Source organism: Catharus ustulatus, assembly GCF_009819885.2.
Source record: "Catharus ustulatus isolate bCatUst1 chromosome Z unlocalized genomic scaffold, bCatUst1.pri.v2 scaffold_26_arrow_ctg1, whole genome shotgun sequence".
NCBI lineage: Eukaryota > Metazoa > Chordata > Aves > Passeriformes > Turdidae > Catharus > Catharus ustulatus.
The window spans coordinates 2,092,055-2,117,796 of NW_024879445.1; the positions used below are offsets into that span (position 1 = coordinate 2,092,055).

General features: G+C 37.3%; 1 protein-coding gene across 1 annotated transcript in view; it reads right to left on the minus strand.

Moving 5' to 3' along the window:
* The window catches only part of EDIL3 (EGF like repeats and discoidin domains 3), a 234,899-nt gene that overhangs the window by 167,117 nt on the left and 42,040 nt on the right, over positions 1 to 25,742 (minus strand).

Genomic DNA, 25,742 nt, shown 5'->3' on the forward strand with positions numbered 1-25,742 from the left:
GAAGGCTTTAGGGTGCCTTCATGACACACAGAGCTGCCATGCACTTGATAATAAGTTTTTGTCTTAAAGAGGGTTCACCTGATGGAGAAGTAAAGCTACTTGAGAAGAGTAAATTACATTTTCCAACTGAATTTAAATAAGCCAAGACTTTTCATTTTCTGCTTTTGTTGCGTTATTGGGGTAGCAAAGGATGCTTGTTTATTACTTTATGGGGATTAGGCAATTGGTTGTTAAAGAACATCTACTATTAAATTAATGCTCTGACAACTGTATTCACATACCTCTAATTAAATTAATAAACTAAATAGCATCTGGAGCAGGAACACTTATTATGCAAATCCTCATGGATATTCTGATTAAAATGAGAGAGGGTATTTTTGCTGCCTATTTCCTGATTTGGTGTCCTTCTGATTTCAATTACTGACATAAAATGCAAAAAGACAAAACACTGTTTGAATTTGCAAATCTTATATTGAATGACAAGCAGAATTCACTCAGAATTTCACATTACATTTGCAGAAACCGAAATATCCTGGAATGGCCAAAGTGTGGACAGTCAACTGTGTGGTTTTAATTTGCCTGAAAATTCGTGTTGGCTTTTTCATCCTGAAATGAAGTGACCCAACCTGTGGTTTGGGACTAATAAAGCAGATGTTCTCCTCTGTCAGCAGCCATTTATTTCCATGTCCAGGAAATGACTGCACTAATTGCTCTTTTGACCCTCCACCCTGGCCTGTCAGTCACTGATGTGATTTTTGTAGTGTCATTGCACCACGTCACAGACGTGAAATGAACGGAATTATTTCGTTCATTGAATAATAAAATGGGTTTTTAAAAAGAGGAAGAAAGTACTGGTAACAAAAAGTTCCAACCCCCCCATAAAAGAACAAAAAAACCCCAAAAAAACAAAAAAAAACCCAAACCAAAAGAACAAAACAAAACACCAAAAAACCCACAAACTAACAAAAAAGAAAAACAGAAAACCCCAAAACAAGCAAAAACCCCCACAAACCAAAAAACCAAACCCACAAACAAAAGCAAACCCAAAACCCAACAAACAAAACCCAACAAAAACCACACAAAAATCCCAAAAAATAAATCAAACAAAAAGCCAACCAAACAACAGCAACAACAAAACCTAAACAAAACCAGAACCAACCAACCAACCAAAAAACCAATCAAAAACCAGCCTATCCTGTCTCATTTACATAATGATAACGAGGACTAAACAGGAAAATTTATACTGCAACCATCAATGTTTAAATTATATCATAGTATAAAATCAAATATGATGCAGTCAGAAAAATGAGAAGCTGCAAAATTCTACTCAAGAGGACGCATCAGGCTGTGCAAATGTTTAAACTCAAATTATCAAAAATCACGTAAAATGTTATCTCTGTTATTTATAGCTTATTGTCTGTGAAATGGTGCTGAACAAAATAAATATCAGCTTTGAACCAACAGTATCTTCCTCAATTTACATTTTGTGCCTCTGGAGAGGACATTCATGCTGAAATATTGAGATCTAATTTGTTATACATTCCACTGAGTTTGATGAACAGAATTTGATTTTGAGAAGCTGGTAGAAAGAAAAGCTGATATGGGTGCATTTTGTCTTAACACTACTGATAAAGAGATTTGTTACCATTAAAATGTGACATGGCTTTTAGCACAGCAGTGGTTTTATAATTTAACCTGGGAGATTTTGTGAATGGGAGAGCAAAATAAACCCAAAAAAGGAAATAAATCTTTTACAATAATTCTTGCGGGAGTGTGCTCTGTGCTGATGGCTTTCCATGGTGATTGGCAAGATGCTGTTTGTGTAACAGACTGTGTAATTTGGCAAAATTCTGCAAATTAAACAAACACTCTAGGAGAAATCCAATTATTAAAAAAAAAAAAAAATCAGAAAACCAATTATTATTGTACTTTTAAGTACAATATGACATTTTGAAAGGATTCCAAGAAGATTCAATGTCAAATAGAAACAGTAATTCATGTTTGTCTTGCCTACATCTGACTAACCTTGCACTTCTCTTTCCATGACCTCTCAAGTGTAAAAGTGTGTGAAGACAGCACATAAACCTTTGATACTTGATTTAGTATCAAACAGTCCTAAATCTGTGGGATTTTTAAATTTTTTATTATTATTTTTCTGCACATCTTCTATTTCTTCAGAACATTTTAAAGTTCTTGAGCAAATTGTCCACCCTCTCTTTGGAAACTATGGTTGGTTAAGAATGAAAAAACAAGCATGGCAAAAAGAATAAAATCAAAGAGATCCATGTAAACTCAAAGTTAGAATTGCAAGGAAGAGCCCTCCATAATTCTCCAAACTCAGGAAAAAATATACCGCAGAAATCAAATTAAATGTTGATATATTTGCTCTCTAATAAAAAATAAGATTTTTTTTTTAAGGAATATGATGGTTTTTTTGCCCATAATAACTCAATCAACAAATGGATCTTTTTCATTAAAGCACCCAGAAAAAAACTGTTCTGCAAGACCATCCTGCTTCTTTACCTGTGTTCACACAACTAATTTTAAGCTTTTCCACAAAATACTGAAGGTACAACCATTTCTCCTTTCCACAAGCAGTACACCCACTCTCTGCTGAACTTTAAACATTTATATAACACTTTTTTTGATTCCATAAAACCCCACAAAACCCAAACATTGCATGAGGAGCTCCATTCTCTGCCTGACAGCAAAGGACAGCCTGGAAGAAGGAGCCCAAACCTTGTGTGTATAAATAATGCAGCACTCTGTGATGCCAGCAGTTAGCCCATCAATCCTTGTCAGGAACAGGAATTCACAGTTTATGGAAACAACTTTTGTGATGTGAAGGCTGAAGGAGATGTTCAGAGGGAGAAGTTCCATCCCAAAACCACCTGCAGCTCCAGGAATAACTCACTCTAAAAGCAGACAGAGCAGCCCTTATAAAACCCCCTTATTGCACACCAACCAATCTGTAATGAAAAAATTAAAAAGAACGTGAAAAGGAATTATTTACCCCAACTTAAAGCTATTCACTGTTTAATGTCACAGTTTCTGGGGCTGAAATACCTGCCAAAAGCTGAGGTACAGTATCCTGAATTAGGCCTGAGAGAAGCATTCCAGTCCCCATTGCCCAACATCATTAGCCCGAAATGGAGAAGATTTCCCACCTAGAATGATAACTATTAGGTTTTCTGGCAGAACTGCTGCTCTGAGAGACATCTGCTCGAGACAATAATATGATGATAAAGAAAGAAACCTGCCTTAAAAAAGAAAAAAAAATCGTGTGGATTCACATCTCAAAACTGTAATGATAAAATTGGTTGAATAAAGAACTTTCAGGTGTTTAGGCTACATTTCCTTCTATTTAAAAATACATCCCATTCTGCAAAATAGAAAAAAAAATTCAACCCTCTTTATTCTTTCATGGAATGGGCATTAAATATAAATATGAGCACACTGCAGTGAAATTCACCGCAGCTGATGCTGAGGGAAATGTGCTGATGCTCCAGCTGTAAACAGAATGACACATGAGTTTATGGTGTTAGACACACAGCGTTTTAGGGAGACAAAGTGCTCTTTATTCTGTACAGTATGTGTTTCAAAGTTCAAGCTTTTGGTTCCAAAATTGATGGGGCAGAGGGGTGCCATCATTTCTGTCTGAAACAGAAGCCATAATTGTATGAAATTGTAAAAAATATTTTTTAAAAGCTCTTTCAAAAGAAGTAAAAAGAATGGCCATTTGCTTTCATGAGAATAAAATTTGTTCCAAAGGAGACATCTCCAGGCAGCACAAAAAAAAAAAAAAAAACAAAAGACCAAAACAAAACAAAACAACAAACAAAAAAAAAACCCACCAAAAAAAAAAAAAACAAACAAAAACAAACCACCAAATAAAACCCCCAGCCAGTCAACAGAAATCTGGCATAGATGTAGCAAAATAAAAGTTCTGGAGCCAAGAAGAACACCTAAACTTCAAAGAAGGCACTTGCCACCTGTGGCATTTCCATGTTAAAATAAATTTTCAGAAAAAGGGCTTTAATAGTTGCCTGATTTACAGAATCATCTGCACAATGCCCAAGGTCACACCAATTTCTCCACAGCTGAAGCACCACTGAGAAGCAGAACCATAAATCATGTTGAAGACACACCTGTGCAGAGATGCAAAGTGTGAACACAGAAACAGATGAGCTCTGCAGTTCTTTTTAAGGAATCTGTAAACTCTTTCTTCAGATTTAATGGTGAGGCAGCTAATTTGTTTCTCCTAAGGTAAAAATAAGACAGTTGGAATAATTAAATTGTCCTGCTTATTTTTTGAAAAATAAGGTTTCTAGGTACCTAGATAGCTCATCTACCTCCTTCTGCTTCTTTTCTGGGCTGATTTGCTTACCATGCAGGTGGAAAGTTCAGCTGAATTTCTAGCTAGAACACCCCTGGCAGAGTGTCTAAATGGTTTTACAAAATCCATCAAATGATAATATCAACTTTGAATGTCCACTTGCTGGACAGGAAAACCAGAGGAGAATGTAAATGTCAGAGTGAAAAATTCATGATTTTATCACTGGTCTCATGGAAATCAAGAGGGTTACTGCTGAAAGTCTCTGTGATCAAGAGACTCCAGGAACTCCAGCTGTAGCTTGTAGTTGTGGTGGAGAACTGCAATGAACCTGTGTAAAACCAGGTGTAAAAAATGTTTTCTAATTTTGACTTCTCCTGGTCTTGCAATCTGACAAGATACACCAGTTGATTTCACGAAATCTGAGATGGAATTGCAAAAAAGAAAATCAGATTATTCTAAGCAGAGAATTACCATTTGAATCCCACTCTGGGACTGGGCTGAAGCACTAATCCTGGGTGAAGATGAAGTGCTGACTTAAGATTTGGATTTAATCTAATGGCACAATACTGCAAAAGTGTGTCCCTACTTCAAGAGTTAGAATAAAGCCCTAAAGTAATGCCTGCAGAGATTAATTTCATAATAAATCCCCTTCTGCCTTAAAAAAAAAGTATAATCTCTTGCCTTTTAAAGGTCTACACTATCAGCTACTTTATTAATTTGAATGTGAAAGAGCAGCAGGTCACTGCACTTCAGCCTGCTGTGTTACAGACATTTTAAGCATCTGATGTTTGACAATATGCAGCACAAGTAGAAACAAGAAACAGCTTAAAAAGTAAACTCTTTTCTCTTCCATAGGTCACAGAGAGTGCATTTCTATGCCAACAGGCTCTGCAGGGAAAAAAAAGAAAAAAAAGAAAAAAAAAAAAGAATGTGAACTATTCCTGTCATTTCACATCTTCATTAGTAAATAATGGATCAAAACCGATTAAAGGGGGGACGTGGTTATGTAACACAGTTCTGAATATTTTCACAACTTGTGGGAAATCTTTCATGCACAGGCTGCTGTGAGGATTTGAGGAAAGCTGCCATCAGTCCAGACAGGGTTTCATCAAAGGAAATTTAAAAAAAAAAAGAGATACTTCCCTGCCAGCTCAGTTGACAGCACAGGTGACACCACCCCCAGCACCCAGCAGTAGTGAAGAACCAGGGAGAGGGAGGAAAAATCCCTTTAATGAAGACACCCAGGTCCCTATCAGCACAGATTCCCACATCTCTCCTCCCTACACGCTCAACAAAGCTGCCAAAAATTTACCCAGGCACGTTTTCCTTCGGGTCAGTTGTGTTCATGCAGTTCTCTTGCTGAGAGTCAGGTGAATAAACCTGAATTTCTGCACCTGTTCACATCTGTGGGGTGAAAAGGGTTTCTGAGAAGGGAATGAATAAGGCCTTGAGACTTTCTGAATAGGGGAAATCAGGCTAAACTGTCCCTCCATTAATTTGTTTTGCTCAATTAGAATTTTCAGAAGATATTCTGAGTCATGACAAATATCATTTCCAGTTGTTTGTCCTTCACTTTTAAAGCTGATCAGGAGATTTCTAGCACTGTGTAGCAGTTGAAAAGTCTCAGTTAAGGAAATATTTTTATTTCTTGCCCACCCCATTTTCCACAGAGGAACTATGAATGCACATAGCTCAGTCTCATTAGCACAGTCCTCCAAAATTCACAGTTCCAAGTGGTTATGACCTTCTCTAGACAGGTGACATCTCCTTTTTTCCTTGTCCTTTCAGACTTAAGAGATGCAGATACACCTATTTTTACTGGTCTTGACTGTTTTCTTTCCACTTTCTGCTTTCATTTCATCAGTGAAGCAAAACAAAATCCAAACACTTACTGCGGATTTATCACTTTTAAATGAAAATACCCAATTTTCCTCCACATCTTAGATCTTGATTTTGTCTTTTCATCTCTTTTTCTTATGATGAACAGCATTTCTGGTTAGCAATTTGGAAGAGTCAGAAAGTGTGTCTATACTTGTCCATACACACACATGTGTTTATCTCCACACTTTCATATTTATACATACTTTATATTTATGGAAATTAAAGTGGTTTTTTCTTCCTTTGTTTTCCCTACATTAGATGTATTCACTCTCTGGTTGCTAGGCAATCTTTAATCTCAGCACTGGTGAATTTATCTTTCCCCATCCTAAGCAAATCCAAATTTGAAAGTTGAGCAATTAAAAAGTAATCATTAACAGTTTTTAAAACTCTGATTATGCTTCATTATACCCTTCTATCTTCACCAAAATCAAATACTGTAGAATATAAGTTCTAAGCACATTCTCATTACTCTTTGAAAAGTAAAAATTGATTTCTAGTTACTTCTATTTTTGGATATCCACTCTTAAACACCTTATTTGGGAACATGTTCTTACAAGAGGTGCCAGAATTATTGAAGTGATGATGGTTTTCATATTTACTCTATCAAGACTGTGGATTTTGCTTCAGGTTTAATGATTTCCCTCCCTGTGATCTCAGGGTGCCCCAATGAATCAGACTCAGAACCTCCACTTGAACTCAGTTTTTTTGGGAATGAATCCAGCTCATCCCCCCAAAATTAAAGAGTAAGGGACTCCCTTGCAAAGCCCACCAGCACTCCAGATGTCAATTTTAATTTTTTAACAAATATGCCGGCACTGATCATGCTTTCCTGCATGGACACCCTCCACAAAAAACTCTTCTATTACACCAAACCCTATGCATAAAGATAATAAATCTAAACATTCTGTAATTTTTCAATTTTTACAACTTACTGCATTCATTTCCCACATTTTTTGGTCACGCAGATTTTTAGGTTTTCTTTCCACTACAGAGGTCCTGCCACCATAAAAAAAAAAAAAAAAAAAAAAAAAAAAAAAAAAAAAAAAAAAGCCACAGTACCTAAAGAGATACAACAGAAGTGCCAGATTTCATCATTTTCTGTCTGGTTTTACAGGAAGATGTGACTGATCAGGTTCAGAATATCAATTAGGCACTGCAGATATGTGCCTCTAGTGTGAGGGATGTGAAATTCTGAGGGCATTACTGCTATCAGCTGCAATAAAGAGCTGATTCTGTTTGTTTTGGACTCTGCAGCTGGCAGTACCATGTCAGCTCTGTGCATGAGTGATGAAAATCCTTTAGGTCATTTCTGCTAAGAGCCTCTGGATAGGACAGATGTAAAAATTTTTTACCTCATTTGTTCCAACTTGTTCGCAAGCAGAATGAAATCCTGAAACTTCTATGCTTTAAAAACACCCCTGTGGAGATTCCATGAAAAACTTGTAAATGAGCTTTATTCCTAGACTTTTCTAAAATATGACATAAAACCAGATGAAGTAATGGATCTGCCAGGCTCACTGTGACCAAATCCACCAGGCACAATCCCAGGATGGGTCAGCTTGGAAGGGACCAGAGTGGCTCATCTGGAGCACATGGGATTGTGTCCAGGGAATTCTGGAATATCCCAGGGAGGAGACTCCAGCCCCGCTCTGGGCTCTGCTCAGGGCTGGGCACTGCCCAGGACAGAAGTTCTGGGGGAATTGCTGGGCTCAGTCCCTGCCTGTGGCTCTGGTGACACTGCTGAGCCCTGCTCTGAGCCTCCCTGCACACAGGGACACCAGGGACAGACAGGGACAGAAAGGGACAGACAGACAGACAGACAGACAGGGACAGGCAGGGACACCAGGGACAGACAGGGACACCAGGGACAGAAAGGGACAGACAGGGACAGAAAGGGACAGGCAGGGACAGACAGACAGACAGACAGGGACAGAAAGGGACAGAAAGGGACAGACAGGGACAGGCAGGGACAGGCAGGGACAGAAAGGGACAGAAAGGGACAGACAGGGACAGGCAGGGACAGCAGGGACAGACAGACAGGGACAGACAGGGATAGAAAGGGACAGACAGGGACAGAAAGGGACAGAAAGGGACAGAAAGGGACAGACAGACAGGGACAGGCAGGGACAGGCAGGGACAGAAAGGGACAGAAAGGGACAGACAGGGACAGGCAGGGACAGACAGGGACAGACAGGGACAGACAGGGACAGCCTGGGACAGACAGGGACACCAGGGACAGACAGGGACAGACAGGGACAGATAGACAGGGACAGACAGGGACACCAGGGACAGACAGGGACAGACAGGGACAGATAGACAGGGACAGACAGGGACAGAAAGGGATAGAAAGGGACAGAAAGAGACAGGCAGGCACAGGCAGGGACAGGCAGGGACAGAAAGGGACAGACAGGGACAGAAAGGGACAGACAGGGACAGACTGGGACAGACAGGGACAGAAAGGGACAGGCAGGGGCACCAGGGACAGGCAGGGACAGACAGGGACAGGCAGGGACAGACAGGGATAGAAAGGGACAGAAAGGGACAGGCAGGGACAGACAGGGACAGACAGACAGACAGGGACAGACAGGGACAGACAGACAGGGACAGGCAGGGACACCAGGGACAGGCAGGGACAGACAGACAGACAGACAGACAGAAAGGGACAGACAGGGACACCAGGGACAGACAGGGACAGACAGACAGACAGGCAGGGACAGGCAGGGACAGACAGAGAGAGACAGGGACAGACAGACAGGGACAGACAGACAGACAGGGACAGACAGACAGACAGGGACAGGCAGGGACAGAAAGGGACAGAAAGGGACACCAGGGACAGAAAGGGACACTCAGGGACATCCTGGGACACTCAGGGACACCCAAGAGACACTCAGGAACAGATAAGAACACTCAGGGACCCCCTGGGACACCCAAGGGACACTCAGGAACACTCAGGGACACACAGGGACACCCAGGGACACTCAGGGCTGAGCCCCTCTCAGCTGGGGCTCCTCTCCAGGTCGAGCAGCTCCCTCAGCCTGCCCTGGGCACAGAGATGCTCCAGGCTCTGAATCCCCACTGTCCCCTGCTCCAGGAGCTCCCTGCTTGTGCCAAAAGCTCATCTCAGCATGGCCATGCTGCACAAACTGTATCCTTGGCAGTGGTTTTTAATTTGTTTTTATTGTCTGCTGTACATTGTAACCTAAGCCTAAAAAAAATGATTTTTATTTTTAAATCTAACCCCAAAACAATTCTATTATTTATTACTGTTATAAGTTTAACTGTGCTGTTTTATGCACAGACAAGAAAAACTCAACCTACCCAGAAACTTGTTTTCCAAGTCTCTCCATCCTGTTTTTCATACAGATATCCATAATTTTGGGATTTCCCCTATTATTAACAGATCTGCCTGTAATTACACAACGTGCTTTGCACTACTTGGAAACTTCACATATATAAAAACCAAGTGCAAACCCTAGGAAGAGACAATGAAGTGAAAGTGTCTGAAGTTTGCAACCACACAAGATAGTAAAGGCAGAAGTAAAAACAAACAAACAAAAAACCCTGGAGCTGGCACCATTCTCATGCTTGGAAATCCTCACTGCTTCTGTGGAAAGATGAAAAGCTAGAAACAGACATTGAAAAAGGACGAAAAAAGGAAAAAGTCAGACAGAAAAGAGAGAAAATTATAGGTGTTCACCATTGAAGTGACTGAGAATGTGATGCTTTTATCGTAGTCATTGTAAAAGGGAGCTTAAATGTTATTTTAATAATGGCACATAGAGATCCCTGACTCCTGAGCCAGACAACCACTCTCTTTCTGAACTTCTGAACACAGACAAATGCTCCTAAAGCAATCAGTTTGTTGTCTGGCATCACAGGATGACCAAAACAGCTCTGTGGAGGAATGAAGTGAATTATAACTGCTTCTGCTCACGAGGCCAAGCCATTGACCTGCCCTTCAACATCCCAGGTACATCCCAGAGGGCACAGGGGACTGGAAATAAACCTGACTTAAGAGTGGGGAAGAGGAACAAGGAGGGTTATCTAGCTGGTCTCTACTTTTTGTTTGGTTGGGGGGGGGGTTTGGGTTTTTTGGGGGGGTTTTTTTGGTTTTTTTGGGGTATTTTTTGTGGTTTTTGTTTGTTTGTTTGTTTGCTTGGGGTTTTTGTTTACTTGGTTTTTTGTGGTTGTTGGTTTTGGTTTTTTTGTTTTTGTTTTTTTCTGTTGTTGTTTTTTGGGTTTTTGTTTTTGGGGTTTTTTGGTTTTGTTTGGTTTTTTGTCGTTGTTTTGGTTTGGTCTTTTTGTTGTTGTTGTTGTTGTTTTTTGGTTTTGTTTCTGTTTTTGTTTTTCCTGCAGCTTTGCTTTGTTAACCACACCGAGGTAAAAGCTGAAGGAAAAAGAAAAACAGAAACAAAACCAAAAAACAACCAAAAACAACCACCAAACCAACCAACCAAACAAACAAACAAAACCCCAAACAAACAAAGCCCAAAACCGCCCAAAACCAACAACAAAAACCTAACAAACCAACAAACAAAAAACCCCAAAACAAAAAAACAAACAAACAAACAGCACCAAAAAACCCCAAAAAAGCAGCTTTGCTTTGTTAATCACCCAGGTGATGTGGTGTGTCTGTAAAGCAGTGCAGAGCAGAGAAAACCCTGATAATTACATCAGGATGTCCACGTCATTTCATGTTTGGAACGCAGTTGCTGTTCTTTGACACCCAACACTGTCCTGTGTCTGCATGCAGAGTACAGTAATTTCATTATTATAAACCACATCTGATTATAAACTGCAGGTTACAATACAGAGTGTGATAAAAGGCATCTGTTCTATCACCATCTGTTCAGGGTGGGGGCAGTGATCCTGATCTCCAAGGGAGATATTCTGCTAATGGACCATCCATTGAAACCAGGCAGGGCAGTGTTCTTTATCTTTTCACAACCCATCCTTCCTCCAGCCAGTCATTTTCTGCTCATGGCCATTGAGTCCCACTGTGGCACTGATAAAATTACTGCATCCCATTGGGAGTTGCTCCAGCCAGGGGGAAGAGCCCAACATTTCTTACCAAGATAAAAACAGAGGTTTTGGGACACTAAGGGAGCCCCTTTCTGCACTGGACTCCAGAGGAAAACCGGATTCCTCCACATCACCACTGGAGCTCCGGAGGGAAACTGCACCTTGTCCAGGAGCACTGCTCCAGCTGAGCCACATCTGTCACTGCAGGAGGATGCAGCCACCATGGGATGGGACTGCTGCCAACACCCTGCCTGACGGGTGTCAGGTTGTACTCTGACTGTGTCAGGGTTTGGGGTTTGTTCTTTGTAGTACTGTATTTCTATTTTAATTTCCCTAGTAAAGAACTGTTATTCCTAATTCCCACATCTTTGCCTGAGAGCCCCTTGATTTCAAAATGATAATATTTTGGAGGGAGGGGGTTTACATTCTCCATTTCAAAGAGAAGCTCCTGCCTTTCTCAGCAGACACCTTTCCTCCAAACTAAAACAGCAACTTTTCGTTCTTTGTCCCTATATAAGCCGCACCTGATTATAAGCCGCACTTTGGGTTCGGACCAAAATTTTAGTCAAAATGGTGCGGCTTACAATCGTGAAATTACTGTATGCCACAGGGAGGGAAGAATAAGAAAAAAGAGGTGAATAACGAGTATTATGAATACATATTCACAAGTCAATATAAGCCATTAGAATAAAAATATCCAAATTCATTCCCTCCATCCAGTGTACAGGAACAAAGGGAGGAAGGTGATTACAGTTTAGTAGGTAAAAATAAAGTTTTCAGTGTGCATCAATGCCTTCTGACCCTTTTCAGCTTTCCAGATGTGTCAACATGTGATGCCACAACAGAGGACTGTGGTTTTTTTTTTTTTTTTAATTAAGAAGAAAGTTTTTACATAGACTTGTATGGGATTAGCACCAGACCAGTGGAATAAGTGTGTTATATATATATATATTTATACTTCATATTACCACCAGCCTCCCACTTCTTCCTGTCCTTCAACTTCAGCTTATTTTCAAATGTGTTGTTAGAAATAACTTCATTCATTCATAATTAATTCATAATTAATTCAGTTTTCTTTCTCCCTTCACCCAAAACACAAAATGTTCACCAGCTCAGCCCCCACCCTGCACTTACAAGTGTTGCATTTCAAATTTTGCCATTGCTGCACAGCAATTTGTGCCAGCACCACACACAGCAGTTGCAGCACAACCAGGTGATTAGAGAAGCCTCATTATTCACCAACAGAACACAAGAAAGAGCTGTTGTGAGTGCACAAATATGTTCCTGCAGCCCGATCTTGACAAAGAGACCACGATAAAAATGACTGATAAATAGATTATAAAATTCCAGCCTGAATTTCAATGTATTTCTTCTCAAACGAAGGTATTAAAAACTACCCAGAGCCTCATTAGGGAATTCCCTTTTCCCTCTGTTTGTGAGCCTCATTAAAGGAATGACCTGTTATTTTGTGTGTGCTGTAGTGATGTGTGTTTGCCACTGGAACTTTTTATTAATTGGAGTAGAGCAATACAGCATTAGATAGATATAGATATAGATAGATGATATAGATATAGATAGATATAGATATAGATATAGATATAGATATATAGATAGATATAGATATAGATATAGATATAGATTAGATATAGATATATATATAGATATAGATATAGATAGATATATAGATATAGATAGATATAGATAGATTAGATAGATAGATATAGATAGATAGATTAGATAGATAGATAGATAGATAGATAGATAGATATAGATTATTTTGATATAGATAGATACAGATATAGAATAGACATAGATATAGATATAGATATAAATAGATAGATTAGATATAGATACAGATATAGATATAGATAGATATAGATATAGATAGATATAGATGATATAGATATAGATAGATATAGATAGATATAGATAGATAGATATCATATAGATATAGATAGATAGATATAGATACAGATATAGATACAGATAGATATAGATGATATAGATATAGATAGATATAGACATAGATATAGATGATATAGATATAGATATAGATATAGATATAGATATAGATATAGATATAGATATAGATATAGATAGATATAGGTATAGATATAGATATAGATATAGATATAGATATAGATATAGATATAGATATAGATATAGATAGATATAGATATAGATATAGATAGATATAGATATAGATAGATAGATAGATATAGATAGATAGATGATATAGATATAGAAATAGATAGATATTGATTTTATTTTATTTTTTTTTAATAGGTGCTGTTCCCTCCCTCCCCCAAAGTCAAATTATTGTCTGTGCACTCCTCTGCATTGCTGGGACCTGCACACATTTTAACTGCTGCCTTTTCCTTGCTTTGCTATCTTGACCTCAAACTAACTCTCTGTAAATTCATTTTCCAGTGAGCTGTCCCAGACCACGAGGCAGTTACACCCACAGTTAGTCACCACTGTGGGGCTTGGACATCACCCTTGCCCTAAATTCAGGGGGTTTTTCGGCCCCAAAAGATGTTCTGTTTGGCGCCAGCCCTGCCTCAGGTTAAGCTGCCTCAAAGACAAGGAGAGCACCCCACTGAACATCCTGGATGACAAGAATAAATTATAATACCAGCAAAGTTGGAAGCAAAAATAAAAAAACTCTTCCAGGGAGCTGGATCAGAGCTCTGGTGCTGTTACACAACAGCTTCTAAGGAGATCAGCAGAATCCATTTAAATCCAAAGGATACCTGCCCCACGCTGGTGCCAGCCCAAATTAAATCCATTAACTCCATGGTGCTGCTCCAGCTCAATTTTGTCAACAGCAGCACTCTTAGAATTGCTGTCTCCATTAACTAAACCACAAATTTTTAAGACAATTTCTTAGGCTTTTATTTCATCATAGTATTCCTTCTGTCCTTTCCTCCAATTTCCTGTCTCGTTTTTCAATCCAGCCACGTTTAAACCACATTTTCTATTTCTCATATGTTTATGATTAATTCTTCACTTTTTAGCCAGACTTCATTTTGTGTGATTTTTTTTTAAATTTTTTATTTCAGCCTCTTTGTCTTTCAGTTTGTGCACAGCCTTTTATGACTTTCCTCTCGTTATTTTTCTGCTTTCTTACTATGCAGTTTAAAGCTATTATTTTTGAGAAGTATCTAGAAACTCTTGAGTCCTTTAGAGTATTCTAGTGGTGTATCAATTATGTCTCAGTGGTGTTTCAGAATGCCAGGTTCCTAACTCAGAAATTTCTGTAAATGTCTCCTTCTAGTCTTGCCCTAAACCAAACATGCAAGAAGTATGCAAGACAATTTGGAGAAATCAATAAAAAAGACATTTATCCCCTGCTTGTGTTGTAAAAAAAGAAAAGAAAAAAGCTTCAGAGGAAGCAGACATTTGTTACACTGGACAAAAGTGTTTGCTGAATTCTCCTCCTATGTTATTCAGAAATAAAGTGATTTAGGTTATGAAAGAGGCATTTGAAGCGCCAGGATATTTTATAAAGTTCAAGAAAAGCCAGCTCAAACAACATTTTCAGCATTTTGCTACCTGTTTCTTCTTTATTCACCTACCCTGGTAGGTGACTGAAAGGAAGACAATGTTATATTAATATTTTCCTTTCAGCAGCTGCCAAGGAAGGCTGACAACACTGTCTGAAAAGCTCAGCTATTGAAAGAATCCACAAGGCATCACAATAGAAACCATCCTGAGTCATTACAGATCAAAGCCAGGCACCACTGCCCTCCTCTACAGCTCCATTGAAACACGCTGTAAATGAATAAATAAAAGTTAAGCACGAAGTAAATTTGGTGAGTTTCATTGTCAGGAGTGAAATGAAGACAACAGGTCCTCCCAGATAAAACACGTTAGCTTGGAAATAGATTAAAAACCAGGATCAAAGTGCTTAAAAGTAAACAAAACCATGAAAAGCATTAAATCTATCACTACTGGAGAGTGTTTATCTCCAACATCACTGTTGTAAGCGTTTCTGGAAATGCTTATCTATTCACCAGCATGAGATGCAAGTTCCATGAACTTTTATTTCCTGGGGTGTTCTACTTTTTACAGCAAAATTATCACTTCCTCATCAATCCCTCTGATACCTGCTCCTAAAGAAAGCAGATATTTTCTAATAAACTGGGTCCAAAGATTATTGATCTTGGTGTGGGTTTTTTTGTTTGTTTGTTGCAGGTTTTTGTATTTTTTTTGTTCTTTTTGGTTTTTTGTTGTTGTTGGTTTGGGGGTTTGGGGGAGGTTATGGATTTTTTCTTTTTTTTTTTTTTTTGAGAGGTTGGGGGTTTTGTTTGTTTGTGTTTTGGTTGTTGTTTGGTTTATTTTTGTTTTGATGTCATCTGCTGGAAATATTTTTGATTTTTTAAATGTTTTTGGTGTTTTTTTGGTGGTTTTGGTGGGGTTTTTTGGGCTCTTTTGGTTTTTTGTTTTTGGGTTTTTTTGTGTGTGTTTGTTCTCGTTTGTTTGGTTTTTTTGGTTTGTTTATCTTTTCTTGTTACAAAGCCCTGCTCCTGCTGCAACCCCAAAAAACAAGAACTAAACACAGACTATTAAAAATGGTGTGTGGAACCAGACAACACACGTCTGCTTATGGCCATCCTAAAAACAAAAAAAAAAAAAAGAAAACAAACCCAAGAAACAAACCCCAAAAAAACCCAAAACCCCAAAAACAACAACAAAAAAACCCGGAAAAAACCCACAAAATCCCAGGAAAACTACAAAAAAATCCCACAAAAACCCATATGAAGTCCACCAAAAATAAGTGATATCACCCAACCCTGCCAAGAAGAAACTCAAAAATTAAGCAGTAGGGGTTGTGATTGAATTATGCCTGGCTCCGTGTAATGAACCTATTTTATTGTGAGTGACAGAGATTTTCTAAACATCAAAAATCCCCTTTTTGTGATATCAGTCAATGATTGCATGATTCTACCTCCAGTTCTTGCTGCTTTTATAACAAAGGGAGAAGTGACTGATGGTGTTTTAAGTTTTGCTAATGAAAACTCTAGATTTTAAAGAGATTTAAAAGGTTGGGGTTTTTTTAAAGAGGTTTTTATTCCCTCTTTGAACAAATTTTGCAAGAACCTGGATGTTTTCTCTTAGCTTGAGGGTTCAGGGAATTTTTTTTGTGTGTGTGCTTGTTTTGTTTTGTGTTGTTTTCTGCCTGCAGCTCACTGTTGCCATGCAGGTCAAAGTTCCAGGTGAGCATAAAACAGAAGCAAAAGTGTCAAACATTTATCTTTGCAGTGACAGACTGGAGCAGAGAGGCTGAGCAGGGCATTTCTCAGGGCAGAACAAACCCCAAAAGATCTCACAGCCATAAAAAAAGGAGATCACCCCTTATGTGTGATCTCATTTCTTCCTGGGAAAGTGAAACTTTTCAGTAGAACTGATGGTGGCTGAATTTTACAATAGTTCCATTGAAATAGTAGAAAGTTCAGTGAATTTGTTTAAATTTTGCTTTGTTGTTTTTTGGGGTTTTTTTTTGTTTTGTTTGGTTGCTTTGTGGGATTTTTTTTTGGGGGGGTCAGGCTTTTTGCTGGTTTTTGTGGATGTTTCTGACTTATTTGGTGGTTTGTTTGGTTTTTTTTTTTCATTTCCTTTGTTGTTTGTATGCTTTGTTTTGGTTATTTTCTGGTTTGTGTTTTGTTTGTTTTTTATTGGTTTTTTTTGTTGGGCTTTGTATTGGTTACTAGCTTGGTTGGTTTGTTGGTTTGGGTTTTTTGTTTGGTTTTTTTTGTTCATTTGTTTTTATTTTCTTGATGTGTTTCATTGAGATTTTTGGTTGGTTTTTTGTGTTTGTTTGGGTGTGTTTTTGGTTTTATTTGAGGTTTTTTTTATTTTATTTTTTGTTGTGGTGTTTTGTTTTGGGCCTTTTTTGTTTTTTGGGGGGGAGTTTATTTGTTTGGGATTTTTTTTGTTGTTTTGTTTTTTGTTTTTTTGTTTGTTTGGGATTTTGGGGTTTTTTGGGGTTTTTTTGCTAAGGGAAAAATAAAACCACTCTACCATTTCCATTCTCCTGCATCCCAGTGCTCTTTGATTTGGATTACTGCCCCACCAGAATCCAAGCAGGAAAAAGACATCTTATCAAGTGCTAATAATTCACATTAAAAAATTAAAAATCCCAATAAAAACCCCACCAACATCCAAACTCGTGTTATTTTAGATGCTTATTTAAAGAATGTTGTTTGAGATGTTGTTCTTCCAACATCTGGAGTTCAGCATTTCACAAAACTACTCCAACAAGTTTAGCTGCCTGGACAATGGGCTGCAGAGTGGCCACACAAGTAATGATGAAATAAATGAAATAAATAGATAAATGTGAAATTCCAACTCCAGATCTGCTGGATGGGAAGCCTCAAAACAACCCTGACATTCCAGACATTTACCTGACCTGAGTTACATAAAAGGGGCTCTTGGAAGACAAAGCACTGAGCACTTTCAGGTTTTGTGCTCCCAGTTTTGAGCATTAAATTAAATGCAGACCAGGCTCACTGCCTGAAATGTTTCACTTATTTTAAGTAGGACTCAAGCTCAAAAACCCAAAAATGCAATACATTCAATTTAATTGCCTGATAAGTGACACAAAAAAAATAAACCCTGTCCTGTGGAAAACACCAGCAGAGCAGTGGTTGATCCTGTGTCTGCTGCTGCCTGGCAGAATTCCTGGATCAGATTAAAAGAAAAAAAAGAAAAAGAAAAGCCACCAGCAACAAGAGGAGCACCTTGCAGTGCAAGAAAATCTGCCACTTCTCATTGTCACAGCACAAGGTAGAAGGTCTGAAATAACATCTCCTCCTCCAGGGCTTCCCTGGAATTTTGTGATTAGCATGATTAAAAAAAAAAAAAAAAAAAAAAAAAAAAAAAGGAAGAAGTCATAATAATTTTAGATTTTAAATATGAAATGCACTGAGAAGCCTGTGCCCGTGTTTTTATTACTTATTCATGAGGCTAAAAATCTGACTACAGAGTTTGCAAGACTCTCCTGAAACTTGTTTTTTAATAAGGATGCTCTTGTGAGACTTTCTGTCAGTAATGTAATGTAATGTAATCCCATGGGGCACATTTTTATGTTAAAATGGCAAAAAATAAAAATTATCACTATTACCATCAAATTCAGGAAGAGTTAATTATACATGATAGACTTTAAAGGCTGTTCCTACTTTCTACTTCAGGGCCATAGGGATTAAAAAAAATACCAAAATAACAAAAATATGGGGATGCATCACTTACAGGTTAGTGATTCTTCAGTTGCACACCTACAAGCCAAAATCTTGATTAAGTTGTAAATATGGTGTTTATTCTATTATGAAAAACCCATTTTGTGTGTGCAATAAAAATCCTGACTTTTTGTTTCAGAATGCATAAAGACACATGCACTCCCTACAATCACCCTTATCTTGAGTTTTTACTTGCTCTACATTAAAATAAAAAGTTAAAAATCAAAGTCATCAGAAGATATTTACACAGGAATAAATTTGGTCTGAGGAAAATAATTGAACTCATTCTCTTCAGACTTACAGGTAAAATTAAATGTTCAGTAGCATAACTAAGCACATATTTATTGCAAATAAACCACCATACCCACACCTGGTCTACTTTTCAGTCCATCCAAGAACACTTGCCTGGCAGAACTTTTCAAAGTTTAAAGTTTTAAAGTTTAAAGGAAATACATTATTTGAATACTCCCTCCATGTATTTCATGTCATGAACCAACAGCATCATTTCCACCCATAACACGTCTCTTTCATCTCTAGTCCTATCTCAAATTTCAATTTTTCTTCAAGCACATAGAAATTAAAAAGGGAAGAAAGAAGAAATAAGCAGAAGGCAGCAAGAGATAACATCAGGCAAGCCAAGCTCTGAATACCAATGGATTTTCAGGCACCCAACAGGTTTGCTGTCATTATCACCCTCTCCATGGCAAAAATCAAAAGGGATTATCTGGACCATAATTAGGGATAGATTCCAAAATTGTTTGCTTTCTGCAATCAGATTGTGTTGTTCTGTTCCTTTAAAAGGTCAATCAGGATTATTTAAAAAAAACAAAAAAACAAAAAACAAGAAATCAAGCCAGCAGTGAGTTGAAAAGAAGCAGGTGGGAGAATTCATTATGAGTGAATGGCAGCTTGTTTTGGGATTTTTGTACTGGCACGGGTATGAACGTTGCTACAACACAACATAAATATAATATTAATTCAGTTTTCAGCTCAGTATTGCTCAATATGCCTCCTACACAGTCAGCATAAAGTCCCACGTGGAAATGATTTGGAAAAGAGGGTTTCTCCCTTAAATTTGACATTAAATTACCATTACTTCATGTTGGGGTTGGAAAAGAAACAAAATGAAAAACCACAATGTCTCACTCTAAAACTTCTGATGCTGTTATTAGTTCAGTCATACTCTAACAAAAAAAAAATAGTTAGAATTTTAGAAATTTAGTTAGATGATCTTGTGATCTTGCTAAGAAATTAATTAAATGAAAAGCACCATTGGAATGTAAAGAATAGCAATTGTCATAGCTAGCAACATTAAATTGCATTATAAATAGTCTGCATTTATGCCATGTAAAATTGTATATATTTAATTGGTCGAATAAATACATTACTAGTTTAATTTTCAAGGAATCTAGCTGACTTTCCACTTGAATTAATAAAATGGCTGTATTTCACAAGAAACTGCATAACTGTGAGACATAATTAAGTACTTTAATAGTATCTAAATATTTATGTGGCTCCAGAGAATGTAGAAATGTTGGCCTTATGTCTAAGCTACTCAAATAAGGTCTTTTAGGATGCCAGCATCTGGCTTTGATTCAGGCTATAGAAACTTTTAAGTTCTTAGTTTCCTCCAAATTTTAATTCTGTGAAGAGTAGCCTGTGCAAAAACAAATCCCTGCAATGAGTCCAAAATTTAATTTATCATTAATACAACAAGAGGCGACAAGTGCCTTTCTGTAAGTAATTGCATCTTCAGTGGAGTCCAAAAAACATATACGCTACAGCTGAAATAATGAACAATCAGAGTAATTTATGATGAAATACAATTAGTATGATGAATCATGGTCATTTAGGATGAAATTCATAACTCTCCAGGGTTGCCATGAGAGGCTGATCTGTGAGATGGAGGCACAGCATTAACTACATTTTTAAGCTATTCAAAATGCTGCTTATGAGCTCTTAATCCTTGAAACTCTGCACAGCACACCCAAATGTGTTTTGTGGATGCAGGTGTAGAACTCTTAAACTATTTATTATTTTCACAGGGTTTGGATTTTCCTTTTTTTTTTTTTTTTAAGAGACAAGCAGGGACACACAAATAAATAATCTGATGTGTTAACCACTGCATGTGAGTGATTCTTGCTGATAATTTATCACAGACAATGCAAGTTGCATTTTAGCACTATACTAATGCTAAAATCCCAACTCTTTCAATGTTCACCCAGTGCCACCCAGCCTGAGAGAGAGCTTGGAATAAAGTATTGCATCCTTTTCCTATCAGCCCACCCAGCCAAGATACACAAAATTTACATATATTTACATTGTTGTTTTTTGGGGGGGAAGTTGTTTTGTCTTTTTTTTTTGTTTGTTTGGTTTGTTGGTATTTTTAAATTAATTAATTTATTTTTTCACACAAGATCTACCACTGCAAGCATTTGCATTAACATAAATGTAGCATAAGTTTTTTGTCTGATGCTGTCTTAACTGGCCTTTTCAGGCAAACCCCTTAAGACAGACTTCTTTTAAAGGACTAGAAATTGGTGTAATTGGATGAAAATAATATAAAAATAAAAAATCCCATTGCACTCAAGGCACGGTGTAAGCAAATGCAATTATCAAGCAAACCAGCAGGGCAATTTCCAGACTTTGCCAAAACTAAAATACAGATATGACTCAGTTCTTTGTCAGGCAGACAATGAAAATCTGCTGTGGCTGTTGACTGTCCTCCCACATGGCATCAGCTGAAATGTTTGTCCCAAATTTTAGAGGTTTCAGTTTTTTTTCTTTAAATATCTCAGTACAAGCAAGGAATTAGAGCGTACCTCTCAGGTCTGGAAGTCATGTTTGTAACTCTAAATTTATAGCTCAGGTGTGAATTTGGAGAACAGAGATGATCCTAAACAGAATCAAGACACTAAAGGAAACCAAGAGAAAAGAAAGACTTTTTTTGTTCACTAATTTATTTCTTCTTTTAGATTTAGAGGCCCCATGGAACATGCAATATAGATATGTTACTGAAACTGCAGTGAGAAGGGTGGAGGAAAGCAAAATGTATTTACAGGATGCAGTTTCTCTCTTCAGATCCAAGAATGCCTCAACATTGCAGGCAGTAATCAGAAAACAAGATGGGGTGAGAAATAAAAATAAAAAAAAAAAAAGTAAAGGAATTTAACTAAAATTAATAATTCACAGCTGTACTGGTTGGTTACTCAAGTTATCACTTCTCGTTTTGAACCAGAGGTTCCAGAATTGGCCAAAACAAAACTCTAAGGAAATCTGGGAGAATTATTTAATTAATTGATCACATCCTGACTTCTAAGTCTTATAATGATGATCTTTATAGGGTCCATATTTGATTTCACTCTGAATCTGCACAGGATTGATTATGCAGAGTTCATAATTATCCAGGAATTATTGCAAGGGTTTCTGAGGGGAAAAATGATAACATTCACAATTACACCATTCTATTTTAATCTATTTAGGAGCACACAGATTGTAATTTGGACGGACAGACACAGATAAAACACAAACCCAGTTTGTGGATTAATCTGACCCCTAGGTGGTCAGGCAAAAAATTCCTCAAATTGGGGGAAAAACAAACAAACAAGAAAAAAAAATAAGTTCCTTCTTTTTCACAAAAGAACCTGTCAGATCAGGTCGTGGCAAGATTAATGTTATTAGTAAGTTGTCATACAACAACTCTGTATTAATTTGAGCCTCAACCCTACAATCTGTCTCCTAGAATGCATATTATAAGTCTCATTAAAGCTAATGAGGTTTTGACGAGGCTTCAAACTTGCAGACTGGATTTCATGGTTGTGCACCAGACATTTCAATCAGACTGGTTTAATCCATCCTGATTTTTGCCAGCTTGCTTTTGGGGGTTTTCATCTTCCCCCTCACAAAGCTGTTTTTATTGTGGTGAATTTCATGGATCTGTGTCTTTAATTATGAATTATCCTAATCACGAGCACACTGTACATTCATGTTATGATACAGAATTTATTTTGAAATGTCTGCTGTAAATACAGCTTCTTGGGTTATTTATGCAAGATGAAGACCTCCACAGGCTGACAGGAATGTAAATGAAGCATGCAAGTGTGCTGGACAAAAAACCTTCTAAAAAACTCCCCTTACTAATTGACAATTAATATTAATTCAGTGTGAAAGTGTCTTCTTCCAAACCAGCCAAAAAAATAAAAAATCTTAACAAAATAAACCAAAGCAGTATTAAAATGTGTTCTTCCAAGGCAAATGGAAAAAAAAAAAAAAACAAAACCCAAAACAACCCCACAAAATACCAAGAAAACCCCCCAAAACCAACAAAAACAAAAAAAACCCCAAAAAATCCCAAAAAAACCCCCCAAAAAACCAACAAAAACCAAAAACCAAATCAAACCCAACCAAACAAAAAAACCAAACCAACCAACCAACCAAAACCAACCAACCAACCAAAAAAACCCAAAAAACGCCCCCCCCCACACACAAAAAACCAAAATAAACCAAAGAAAGAGAAATCAACAAGAAAAAAAAGACTTCCAAAATGCAGATTCCACATGGTTACATCTCTGTGACAGTACTACTCCTCAAGGGAATTAAAAAATTTTGCACAGACAGAACATCAGGACTTTTCATCCCACAATGGAGGAGAATCCACCAAAAAAACCCAAAAACCCCACCAAAAAAAAACCTAAACCAAAAACAAAAACAAAAAAAAAAAGTAAGTATGCGGATTTTCTCATTAAAATATCTTGCCACGACTGAATTCCTGACCTCACCCTCCTCTTCAGGTGAGTCACGAGGTAATTTTAATTTTAATGGGCTTGCCACAGAAGTGAGTACTCACCCAACACAACGTTACATGTGTAATATTGTAATATTGTTTGTGAGGTATCCTCCACAAATAAGAGCCTCCTAAATTCCAGAATCTGGCATTGGTTCAAATTCTCTCAGCTCAGCCTGAAATGCTACATCTATTTAATTTTTTGCATGTGTTCAGCCCTCGAATAAATTTTGCAACAAAGAAAACCTGCAAAATCCAACTTATTTTTCTACTGTAACTTAGATTTATTTAGGGGTGGGGTTTTTTGGGTTTGTTTTTTTAGGATTTTTTTGGGTTTTATTTTTTCTTTTTTTTTTTTTCTTTGGTGATAGAAATTTCCTTATTTAACAAAACATTTTTTTCCAGAACTGAGAGTAAATCTGACAATTTGCACAAAACCCCTGTTGCTGCATCCAGCACCACACCTGTGACAGCCTGGCTTAGAAAAACATCCAAAAATGCCACAAAAAGCATAATTTACTCTGAGTAGGTATGGGCCATGAGATTTGTGAGCCCTGAAGAACTATCTAGTTCTGAATATACAAAAATGAAGTGCCCAAGGCCAGGTTGGATGGAACTTGGAGCAACCTGGACAGTGGGAAATAATCCTGGAATAACTGCATTGCCATACCCACAATGAAAGATTGCACAAACATTTATTTGATTCAATTTTTTGGGGTTTTTTGTGGGTTTTTTTTTTTTGTTGTTTGGTTGGGTATTTTTTGTTTGGTTTTTTGGTTTTGTTTTGGGTTTGTGGTTTTTTTTTTTGTTTTGGTTGGTTGTGGTTTTTTGGGTTTTTTTGTTTTATTTTGGTTTTTCTGTTTGCTTGGTTTATTTGTTTGTTTTGGTTTTTGTTTGTTTGTTTGCTTGTTTTTGTTTTTTGTAATCAGAAAACTAACATTTTTAAGTGTCTGCCCAAAATTAATTTGTGTAACTCACTCAAGGCTGTTGCACACATTCAGACAAGCACAACGTGAAATTAGGTCCCAGGTGCTCAGCAAATATTGAATATGTAAGTTGTGCAAGTTGTTTTTTACTAGAGATTTATTGCTACTTTTTAGAGTGTGAATATGCTGCATAAGAAATAAAAACATGTTAAAAGGTTAAGTAACTGAAGATCTAAACATGAACTCTGAGATGCTTATTAATTATATAAATACTAATCACCTCAATTTAAAATAAAATTAGGTATCTAACAGCATTGAAACAGAGAAAACAAAATTCTATCTGTTTTCATAGAAATTTATTGAACTACCTGATGTTATCCACTTTCTTTAATGGCAAATGAAGCATTTCTTATTATTTTGTGGTCATTAAATAGAACAAAATGCATTACCTATAAATGAACTAAATTTGGGATATTTTTCCACGTTGTTAGGTAACTAGATTGCACTGAGCATAGTCTGAAAAATTGGAAAAAAAAGTAAAGAAAATTGCAACCCAAACCACCATAAAACCTTGGGCACAACTTTTTGGGTGTTTGTGAGAGAAATGAAAGGAGAATATAGGCTTGACTTGATACTAAAAAGTTTTCTTGTTACTTTAATGTGAAAACCCATATTTTAAATAAAACTCATTGAATGTAAGAAGTGGTTGTAGAGAAATTATTTTTAAAATCCATACAGCACCACTTCCCAGCATCCAAAATGAACTGATGCTGCATGCTTTAAAGTGTTGGATTGCATTTGAAATAATAAACCTGGCAAATTTGTACAAGCCAGGGCATTTCAAGCAGAGGTGGAGTAGTTATGCTCTTTAATCAAAATTCACAAGTTCCACAGAACCAATGACTGTCCCCACCCAAATATGTTAAATATATGACATTGGATTCACTTCTCTATTTTTAGTTTTCCACAACTTCTAACCAGATACTCCCTAGGAGCTTTCCAGGCTTGTATAAATCAGCCTAATTAGCAGATACTCAGCTGAATTGCATTCTGCGTCCACTTTTCACCTTTAAAAACAGGCAGGGATTTGTAAAATGTACATTTGTAAAATGTCATCCAACCTAGGTGGATAAAACCTCACATTTCCTAAAATGCACTTCCTACTAAGTCCTTATTTGACCTATTAATTTTTCAAGATTTAGATGGTGGCAACAGCTCTAATTCAGGAAGGATTGAGCCCTGGGATACCCTACACCAGAGAAATAAATCACAACCCCATCTCAGACAAATCAACCTGCTCCTCCTTTTTCATGGCCAAAAAATTGCAGGTGAGAAGACCAGGTGAGGATTTAATTACAGTTTAATTACAGTTTGATTACTGCTATCCCTGTCACATAGAAAAGTTTCTAAAATTAATTATTTCCCATTTAAATCTCACAGTGGTTTGTCTAGATTTCAGTTTCAGGTATTTTTTAAATAGTTTGTACAGAAGAATGTGACTGCACAAGCCAAACTCCTTTTACAAACAAGAAGCTCACAAAGGTCATTGCAATATG